At 42.8% G+C, this 10,959-nt stretch overlaps 1 long non-coding RNA gene across 1 annotated transcript; it reads left to right on the forward strand.

Moving 5' to 3' along the window:
• The first annotated feature begins 3,709 nt into the window (after positions 1-3,709).
• Positions 3,710-10,953, forward strand: LOC138947717 (uncharacterized). The gene is made up of 5 exons (XR_011449768.1): positions 3,710-4,707; positions 6,209-6,322; positions 7,167-7,272; positions 8,027-8,179; positions 9,963-10,953. It is a non-coding gene; the product is annotated as an uncharacterized lncRNA (long non-coding RNA).
• The last annotated feature ends 6 nt before the right edge of the window (positions 10,954-10,959 follow it).

The following is a 10,959-nucleotide window of genomic DNA, read 5'->3' on the forward strand; positions in this document are numbered from 1 at the left end:
AAAGCCGCTTTCCTCTCTTCACACGAAGCCAGGAGACAAACATGCTTCATACGACCTAGTGGTACAGCATTCTCGTCAAAGTGACCAAAACAGACTTGTTGTCAAGCCGCTGTTTGGCGTTGTGGCTGCAACTGACGACCGACATGGCAATGCGTCGAACAAGGAGAAAACGCAACTTCCCATGAATCTGTTTCCTCATAACTCGACGCCAGAAACTCGTGCTGGTAACAGAGCCCAACATTCGTCGGGAGCGTACGATTCTTTGAACGGCATTGGTCCAAATCGAAGCCCTCTGTACAGCTGTAGCATTGGTTACACAAGTTACGAGAAGGAATCGAGCCATTTGCGAAAAGTCGTCCTGCTGTTCAACGCCGGACTGATAGGGCTGGTTATGGTTGGGTTCCAGGCTTTGTACCGCAATTGTGCCGCAAACGTGCAGCGTCTGAAAGAGGTTGTGACAGACATTGATCTGTGCACAGTGAACTCCTCAAAGACTCACTCAGATGACTTGACGTCAGAGTTGGTGCACTGGGAAATAGTTCAGGCTGATGTGCAGGTTGCGTGGCTGACTGTCCTTGCTGCTGTTGTTTTGATTGGCTTTAGCAACGGACGACTATCTTAAATCTGAGGAAACAAACTGTTCGGAGTGTCAAGATTGGAGAGAGACCGAGGGATTGGGGAGGGGGGGGGGTGGGGGGGGGGGGGGGTGGAGAAGGGAAAAGTAAAGAGTGTGTTTGTGTGTGAGAGATAGAGAGAGAGAGTGTATGTGTGTGAGAGAGTGCGTGTGTGTTTGTATATGTGTGTGTGTGTGTGTGTTTCAGTTTGCTTGCTCGCATGAGAGTTGCGTGCAAGCGTGCGTGCGCGTGCGTGCGCTCAAGTTTGTGTGTGTGTGTGTGTCTGTGTTGTGAACGGAAGCTCTTAATGCAGAGACTTTAAAGATAATTATTTTACTTTGGCAAACACACATCCTGGTTTTGAATGTTTGTAATAGTGTGGTTTTATCTCTTAAGGGTTTTAGTGTGTGATACATTTTTACATTGTTTATATGAAGTGTGACCCAAGCATGTGTTGCTGCATTCGTTTTTGTTTTTAAAGCTTTAATGAAGACATCGATTGATTTGGATTACGAGAGAGAGAGAGAATTGTATTTAGTCAAGCAGTATGTAAGAAATGTTAAGTCCTTTATACTGGAAACTTGCATTCTCCCAGTAAGGTCATATATTGTACTACGTTGCAAGCCCCTGGAGCAATTTTTTGATTAGTGCTTTTGTGAACAAGAAACAATTAACAAGTGGCTCTATCCCATCTCCCCCTTTCCCCTATCCCATCTCCCCCCTTTCTCCGTCGCGATATAACCTTGAATGGTTGAAAACGACGTTAAACACCAAATAAAGAAAGAAAGAAAGAGAATTGTAGCTATGTTTATGGAATATTTATGTCCAGATCAATTTTATGCTTGTCCGAAGCACCCTCTCTTCAATCAGTACTGTTAAGAAACATGTGGCTCAAACTCTGATCTGATGTTGAGTGATTGAAACTCTCTGAAATACCTATAAAACAGTCTTTTTTCCCCATTGTACATCGACCTTTTCTTTTCTTGTAAAGTTGTCTGTTCAGTTAGCATCCAAAATGCCCTTCAACCTCTCCGACAAAATGTTAAACTTTTTTTTTATTTACAGAGATAAGAATTTTTAACAAGATTCGAGCTGACACGTGTGAAAAGATCAGACCTTTTTAGAACCTTAATGTGACAGTGATAGACATAAATGTAAATAATTTCAATCACGGAGACTACTGCGTCCCCCCCCCCCCCCCCCCCCGCGGGTTGGGGGGGAAGAATTTACCCGATGCTCCCCAGCATGTCGTAAGAGGCGACTAACGGATTCTGTTTCTCCTTTTACCCTTGTTAAGTGTTTCTTATATAGAATATAGTCAATTTTTGTAAAGATTTTAGTCAAGCAGTATGTAAGAAATGTTAAGTCCTTTGTACTGGAAACTTGCATTCTCCCAGTAAGGTAATATATTGTACTACGTTGCAAGCCCCTGGAGCAAATTTTTAATTGGTGCTTTTGTGAACAAGAAACAATTGACAAGTGGCTCTATCCCATCTCTCCCCTTTCCCCGTCGCGATATAACCTTCGTGGTTGAAAACGACGTTAAACACCAAATAAACGAATTAAACGGATGTCTCTTTAATTGCCATTTAAGGCAACCTGAATCACTGAAATATTAATGAAAAGTCAACACAAGTCAAAACCATAACGTCCTGTTTTGGAGTGGTTTTATCTGAAAAAATTTCTGTGCGGACAAACAAAAGGTATTCATTTAAAAAATGCCCAGGGTATCTTTCCACTGATTCTTTGTCTTGTTCTGTAATTGCAATGTGAATGTGGTGGGAAATTACGGTTTTAATAAATCGTCGTCATTGCAACAATGCTCATTTGTTCCATTTGTTTCTTTCATGTCAATATTCAGGCATGTCTGGCACGCGACTGTGCGTGTGTGTGTGTGTGTGTGAAACTGTGTGTGTGTATGCGTGAAACTGACAGTGTGTGTGTGTGTGTGTCAGTGAGTTTGTTTTGGAGCGAGTGGGATCTACAATAAACAAGCATGCACATCCTTTGTTGACACATGCTCACCGTCGCACAAACACACACTCTCTCTCTTTTTCTCTCTCTCTCTCTCTCTCTCTCTCTCTCTCTCTCTCTCTCTCTCTCTCTCTCTCTCTCTCTCTCTCGAGGTATTACACACCGGTACGACCGAACATAAGGTATCAATAAACTCCTCTTGTGCAGCGGGTTGAAAGTATACCCTGATCCCTCGGAGATATACCTCCACTCCGGTCTGAACGACCTCACGTGACATGTTATATGGTAGAAGAGCATGCTGTCGCTTATTCTCCTTCTGAAGATGAGGTATACCCTCAGTTCGGTTAGACTGAAACGATGCTCAAGCAGTGGAATTTGTGTGTGGTTTGTTTCAGAGCAAAATGTTATTTTATCCAAACAAGAAGATATTCTCGCGCACCGCCTTGTTCAGGATATCCACAAGTTGACAATGATGTGTGCGAAATAAATAAACAATGAAACGAACCAGAACGGACGGACGGACGGGCAGACTGACGGACGGACTGACGGACGGACCGACGGGCAGATTGAGGGACGGACCGATCGATGGACGGACGGAGGGACGGGGGGAGGGGGGGGGGCGGCGGGAGGGGGGGGGGTGGCGTTACGGGTAACCCCTCCTGATCCGGTCCTGCAGGGTATTCCTTCAACCCTCTGCACAAGAGGAATCTATTCGGATACAGACTGAAGGACGGACGGACTGACGGACGGACTGATGGACTGACAGACAGACTGTCGGACGGACCGTATGGACGGACATACGGACGGACTAAAAGGACGAAGGAACGAATAAACGAAGGAAATAACGAAGGTCGGAACGAAAGAGCGAACGAACCAACCCACGAATGAACGAACGAACGAACGAACGAACGAGCAAACAAACAAACAAACAAACAAACAAATAAACAAGCAAACAATAAACAATAATTGTGTGCAATCTGGCCCATTTTCAGGGCATTTGTCAAACGTTTGGAGGAGGTCCACAGTTAGGCCTGGGTGGGGGGGGGGGGTTGTCCCACCAACAGGAATTCCCCCCCCCCCCCCCTCTCCCCTGTATTGGGCCCTGCACAAGAGGAATTTATTGATACGGACTGAACTTGAAGAACGGATTGACTGACGGACCGACGGACGGACGCGGGACTGACGGACGTACTGAAGGACTGTCGGACGAACTGTCGAACGAACGAACGAACGAACGAACGAACAAACGAACGAACAAACGAACGAACGAACTGACGAACGAACAAACTGACGAACGAACAAACAAACGAACAAATTAGCAAATGAATACATACATTCGCAGAAAGAAAAAGGCAAAAGGTACATTTGTGGAGTCAGTAAGGGGGGTGGGTGGGCTTCCGGAACCCAGGAACCTTGGGAATCCCCCCTGGCCTAGAACACACACACACTGATCGACACTGACACACACACTGACACACACAACTTGACGAACGCACACACACACACACAATACACACACACACATCCACACCGGCACACACACACACACGCACGCACACACACACTGTGACACACACACGTAAACACACACACCGGCAATGACACTGACACACACACACACGTACCGTACACACTGACGGGCACACTGCCGGGCACACACACACACACACACACACACACACACACACAAACACAAACACATACTGACATACTCGCAACTGACATAGCAGAGGGGGGTGGTAAGTCATTTGAACGTTTAATTTCTTTTGTCACAAATTTAACTACCCATCCGTTCCTTGTGTTTTTATTTTGAGATAGTTTTGTATTTTTAGTCACTGCAGCGAAGGGACATCACTCCCGCCACCTTATCTGTATCTTCTTCTGCTTGTTGTCGCAACACGTGTAGACCAGTCCAAATCGTCCAAATGTAGTGGTCATCTGCAGAGACGCCGCCGTGCCGTACAGCTTATCCTGGATGGGAGTCGGGATTCGCTTTTTTTGCACTGCCATTGATGCCAAGAACGGAGCAGCCAGGGTCATTTCAATTTTCATCCAGGAATGGCACAAGCGAGCCAAACCGGCCGATGGTCTTTCGACTCCATGGAGACAGCTGGTGAAGGTAATACTATTTTTATTCCTACATTCGTGTTGACGACAGAGTGCAACGTTTCTAAAATATGATCGGTGCTAACAGAGCAGCAGGAATATACGTGCCCTTGATGACTTGGTCACTTTCGGTTTCACGGTACCAGTAAAGTCGATCGAACCCCCCCCCCCCCCCCCCTTCCTTTTAGGACCTAAACAAATCTGAAAAAATCAGGTCTTGAAAGGAAGAAGTCTTGAGATGAGAGTAAATATAGAGAGGTTGTGGACAGACAAATCTGAGAAAACAGGGTCTTAAAAGGGAGGGAGTCTTTAATCAGGGGATATTAAAAGTGTTGTTCCACTGTACTACCAAAAAGAGGGGATACTGTTTGATGTTACTGTAAAGACTTACAGTAACACTGTTCTCTCCGATTGCCAGTGTTTGTACTTTGAAACAGATTGTATGACCGGCACGGTTGGCCTTGTGGTAAGGCGCCCGCCCCGTGATCGGGAGGTCGTGGGTTCGAACCCCGGCCGGGTCATACCTAAGACTTTAAAATTGGCAATCTAGTGGCTGCTCCGCCTGGCGTCTGGCATTATGGGGTTAGTGCTAGGACTGGTTGGTCCGGTGTCAGAATAATGTGACTGGGTGAGACACGAAGCCTGTGCTGCGACTTCTGTCTTGTGTGTGGCGCACGTTAAATGTCAAAGCAGCACCGCCCTGATTGGCCCTTCGTGGTCGACTGGGCGTTAAGCAAACAAACAAACAGATTGTATCCTGAAATTTAGCACTCCATGTGTTAACATTTCCACTTCCAGGTCTGTAGTGTGCAAACGTGTTGTCACTGTTACAGCTGAAATGAACTAACAAGAATACTAGTCTGATGTACATAAAATATGGGAGAGGTTTGGGGTCGGGGGTGGATGGCAAGCATAACATTGATAAATGACTATAGTTTTGCAGTGGTTTGCTCTCTTGTACTATGAGTGTTAACAGCAATTGTTTATAATTTGTTACTCAACTTACTGTAAGGACTATTACTATTAGCTTTTCTCAGCAACTGCAAACAATTGTGACTTAATTGCAAGAGCGCTTCATTTAACATTGGGACACTTCTTTTGGTTTTTTTAATGGCTATAGTGTAGAAACTAGAAATGCTGAGATACATTAATGTAGTCATGAACAACAGCAACAACAAAAACAAGAACATGTTTTGAATTCTGATAGCTAATGAAACTGACAGCTTGATTAGAAATAGAATTATGTAGTTTTTGCAATTGCTGACTGAGTTGCATCCTTTGGTTTTACCTTGCATTGATTATCACCTTTGCTGACAATTGACTCATTGAGTGCAGTATTGAGTAACGTATAGTTATTTTATTTCAAGTTAACTTCTGGCTCTGCATGGTGTTAATCCTACTCAAACTTAGTCAAAGTAAGGTATCATTATTTATGAATAATGTGAAGTTGAAGATACAAATTAATGAGAAAGTTTGTGTATTTTTCTGTACACTCTTGCTATTTACTGTTTCAGTGCTGAACCATTTGCTTGAATGCTTGATCAGATGATGACAGAGTGACACCTGGTGGTACCCAATAAAACTGCCTTTGCTGCTATAACTACAAGAAATTTCTACAATTCAGAACAGTAAGTGCATGAGGTTCCATTTTAAGCTGTCAAGAGTAAATCTCAGGAATAGATTAGAAGATTTAGTTATGTCACACATGTCTTGCTTTCTTGACTTTTCTCACACTCTCTTGTCAGACTCAGAGAGTGCATGATTGTACATTTTTTTTACAGTAATTTTTTATGTTCCTAATTGGAAAACAAATGTGTCATAATCTTAGTGTTTAGGATAACTATATGGCAGAGAGAATCATGGAAATGATTGGGCGATGGGGGTGTGTCGCTGGTGTGCAAGAGGGTGGGTGGGTGTGGAGAGAGTAGTGATGGTAGTCAACTACTAACTAAAAGATTACTGATTGCATACATTTAGTGTTTATTGATTTGGAGGGTGGGGGAGGAAGGCAAGCAGTATTATTACATGTGTATGGGTATACTAGTTGTGCATGTTCCAAATGGGGGTGGAGGTTGGCATGGCAAGCAATAGCTCAGTCGGTATAGTGGCCTTGAAACCGGTTGTGGGGATTTATTTCTCAGAATTGACGTTGTGCAGACTCTGCTTGGTTTCTGAATAGCTTATTAAGCCTGTGACTGTGTGCATACATAAAGATCTCAAGTTCACAGTTTCAGGGCTTGGAATTAATGGAAACATCAACACACATGTAGGAAAAACTCAAAAAAAGGAGGGGGGGGGGGAGTTTGGTCCCACGGTAGTGTTTGAATGAAAGCAATCTTACTTTTTAAGAGGGTAATCTTGCAGGACTATGATTCTTACATTGGTAGTTGACTAGTGTAGTTGTGGTTTTGTACTAGTGAGGAATGTCATCTATGTCATGTGATTTCTTGCTTCTTCTTTTTGTGTGTGCAGCTAAAGATGTTGGACCTTGCCTACAGCCTAGTTTTGCATAGATCTCCAACACCGTGGCTTTACTCTGAGACACCTCAGAAAACACAGCCTTTTCTGCTGCTGAAAGGTAAACATTAGGTTAAATTTGTGTTTGTTTTGATTTGTATGTTTTCCTTTTGTAGTCTATGGCAGGAGATTTGTGCAGGTGTACAAATGGTAGAGGTGTCAGAGGAAATGTCCACTTGTTACTTGTCTCTATATCAGTATATATGTATCACAAATACGCATCAAATGTACTGATCAATAGAGACCACATGGACAATTTCAAGCACTTTTCTGCCAGGGGTAGGGTCAGCTATGTAAGAATCATGTCTTACTCTGTTCATGCAAAAATAAGGTTCTGCATTTGAATGAGTTTGAATCAGGCACCTGTGTTTTTGCTCTTGTTTGTGCCCTCTTGTGAACTGTTAACTTATGAACAACCACCCCAGCAAGCAACTCTTTACTGTTCTGAGCACAACAGAAGAGCGCATGGTCTGGGCATATGGATGGTAAACACATCTCATGCACAAGTACAGGCCTGAAAGTGGCGAGTATTTTCAATTACTCGCCATGGCGAGTAAAAATCATGTAAATGGTGAGTAGAAATGTTAATCTACTCGCCACATGCGAGTAAAGTTGATAAAACAAATGGTTGTTTTGACGAGTAAAGTTTCAGTAAATTATGAGAAGTACATGTACTAGCAGTGCTTCATTTTGTGGACTTTCAGTGCTGAAGTATGATTGTGTGGATTGATCATTTTGTATTCTGTTATTCAGATTGCCACTTGCTTTCTTTTACATATATTTACAAGATGGTGGCTGATTTGTGTGTGTTGCAGAACACAGGTCCATGAATAAAAGAACCCAGCTGGTATTCTTCATTCATGGAAAATGAAAGGAAATTTATCAGCCAGGATTCGCCACTCACTCTGCTAAGGGGGAACCCCGGTCAGCCCTACAGTGGATGAACAGCTTGGTCCTTGGAGGGAAAGGTAACTACTGCAGCACTTTAGAAGGGGTCTATGTCGACCAACAGTGGCTGTATTCCCTGTATGTTAATTTCCTGTACATATACAGGGAATATCAGGCATGAAAATTCTCCGTATTTTCCGTATTTTCCGTATTTTTGAAAAAAATGAACCGTATTTTTTTTTATTTTCCGTATTTTTCCTTTTTTTTTTTAATTTTTTTTTTTTTATTTTTTAATTTTTCTATTTTTTTTTTTTTTTTTTCCTAGTCATAGTTATAGTAAAATAGTTTTGGGGCCATGTTTGAATCCAATTTTAAGGCTCAGATAGCCCCAGATTGCACCAAATTGCACCCTTGAAAAAAAAATTTCCGGGGGAGCATGCCCCCGGACCTCCCTAGAAGTCTTGGCGCTTTGCGCCTGCGAAACTTGGCGCTACGCGCCTGCGAAACTTGGCTCTACGCGCCTTCGAATTTTGTTTTCAGTATTTTTTTTTTTTTTCAGTTTTCATGCCTGGAATATACTTCCGTTAGACGCCATGGAGTTACTTCAAGCTTGTGAAAGTGATTCAATGGACGAGAGTACCAGCGAGGAAAACATAATACCAGGCTGTTGGGGGTGGGGGTGCAGATGTTTCTTTAACTAAATCCGTTTTGATAAACGGTCGAAGCATGTTTTGCTTGATTGGATGCCGCACGCGAATTCAGGATTTTAAATAGATTCTCCTATCTAACCGCAGTCACGCGCTTGGCGCAAGATTGTACGATATTATACTTCTTTACAGAAAATCCAACTGTATTCCCGGTACACAGGGAAAACACCTATGGCTATGGGGAATACACCTTCTTTTGGTCGACATAGACCCCTTCAACCTTACAATATGTGAATGTGTAGAATATTATGCTTTTGCTTAAAGCTTGTTACATATGACTAAGACAGAAATGTTAATCATTCCCTTGGTGCAAATCATAAAAAGAACAATAGCGATCTGATGTACTGTGGATCAATCGAGGAAAAGGTGTGTATGACCTAGAAGAAACTGGTTTTGAAAGTGCTGAGGATGGATGGAACATTGATGCAATATCATTTACTACATTGAACCTGGGTTTCAAACTGAAGTACTTTTTTATGCAGGGTTCGTACAGAGTCCTTGAACCCTGGAAAACTCCTTGAAAATTGGAAAACCTTTTCCAGGCCTTGAAAAGTGCTTGAAAATAGAGTTTTGTTAAATAGTCATTGAAAAGTACTTGATTTTTCCAAATTGTTGCCTATACATTTCGTCAGCAGCTTGTCTTATTTAAAAAAAAATGCAACCCCCTTTTTTTTCGTCAAATACAGTACACACATTTTGGGAGAATAAAAGATCGAGTGAAAACAAATTAAAGCAGACGAACTAACTATTACTAGTCACCTGTAGTTGCTTCCCTTCCTGAAGGTAAGCTTGGTGCTTTGCATTAAATTGGGGAAAATCATGTCCTTGAAAAGCATTTATTTGGTCCTGGAAATGTCCTTGAAAACTCCTTGAATTGTATCAGCTCTGCCCTGCAGGAACCCTGTTTATGCTTCTTGTTATATATATGGTCTCGATTGACTCCTGTGTTCAAGAGACTGTAAACAACCATAAACAATCTTGTGTTGTTATGTGGTGGTGGTTTTGCTGTTGTCTAGCATCTACCCGTAATTGGCTTTATCAAATGCACCAGAAACGAGCATGAGTTTGTCGGATTAGTGAACTGTTTGAAAAACTTTAATGTATTTGTGGTTGACAGGTTGTTATTATTTCTATATTGTGTTCTTCTTTTTCTCAGGTGGGCTGTCTTCTGAAACATATGAATCGGGAGCGTCACATCTTTCTTCCTGAGACATCCCCTCTTGAAAATGGTGTGGCGTTTAGCTGAATGGAAACGTGGCAGTGTCCTGTTTTTCATAGCTTCGATGCGCGAAGTTGGGGATTTCAGCAGAGAATTTATTGATTGATTAATTAATTAGTTATTTAAGCTCACCTCACTCCTTAGTGTTATTTAGGGGGATGGGGGGGGGGGGGGGGGGGGGGGGTGGTGTTGGCCTGGATCTTGTTAGTGAACTTTCTTTCTGGCAACTCGCATCAGAAATTCCAGGTTTGCTTTCAAGGCAATAGACGGTTTTGGAAAATAATTCTGTTAGGATTATCAGCAGTCCGGAGGTGTAAAAATCCCTGTACTGCAGTCAGGTTTTTCAAAACATCTCGAGCACGCTCTACGCCTCTGACGGGCTGTATCCCACAATCGGGACAAACGACCAACTTGGATGTGTATGCCATGCGCACAATATGATACCCCTTGCCTTTAAAAATCAGCGGTCACGAGTTCATCACAGTTCAGAATTTGTTGTGTAAAAGATAGCCGCTGTCAGCTAGCCATTCGTGGCTCAGGTGATTATATTTAATACAAATTTAAAAAAAGGTTTCTTATGTAGCGCACGCCGCACAGCATACACATCACAGTCAGTCGCTTGTCCTGATCGCAGGATAGCGTGAAACATGCTCCGGGAGACTGCCAATAATCCTTACATAGTTATTTAAAGAAATTGTGTATTGGTACAGCATGTTATGCATGTACTAAGATAGCTATTTGTAAATATTTGGTAGATATTTATGGTGGTGTCCCGAATTGCTCCCTCCCAATTTGCCCCATCCCATATGGTCCCCAATTATTCTTGCATTTTGCTGTGAGTAACATAAAGGCATTTGTCTGAAGCGCATTTCCAAAAAGACCCCCCGCGGGTTAGGGGGAAGAATTTACCCGATGCTCCCCAGCATGTCGTAAG

The sequence above is a fragment of the Littorina saxatilis genome, linkage group LG14 (assembly GCF_037325665.1).
Source record: "Littorina saxatilis isolate snail1 linkage group LG14, US_GU_Lsax_2.0, whole genome shotgun sequence".
Classification (NCBI taxonomy): domain Eukaryota; kingdom Metazoa; phylum Mollusca; class Gastropoda; order Littorinimorpha; family Littorinidae; genus Littorina; species Littorina saxatilis.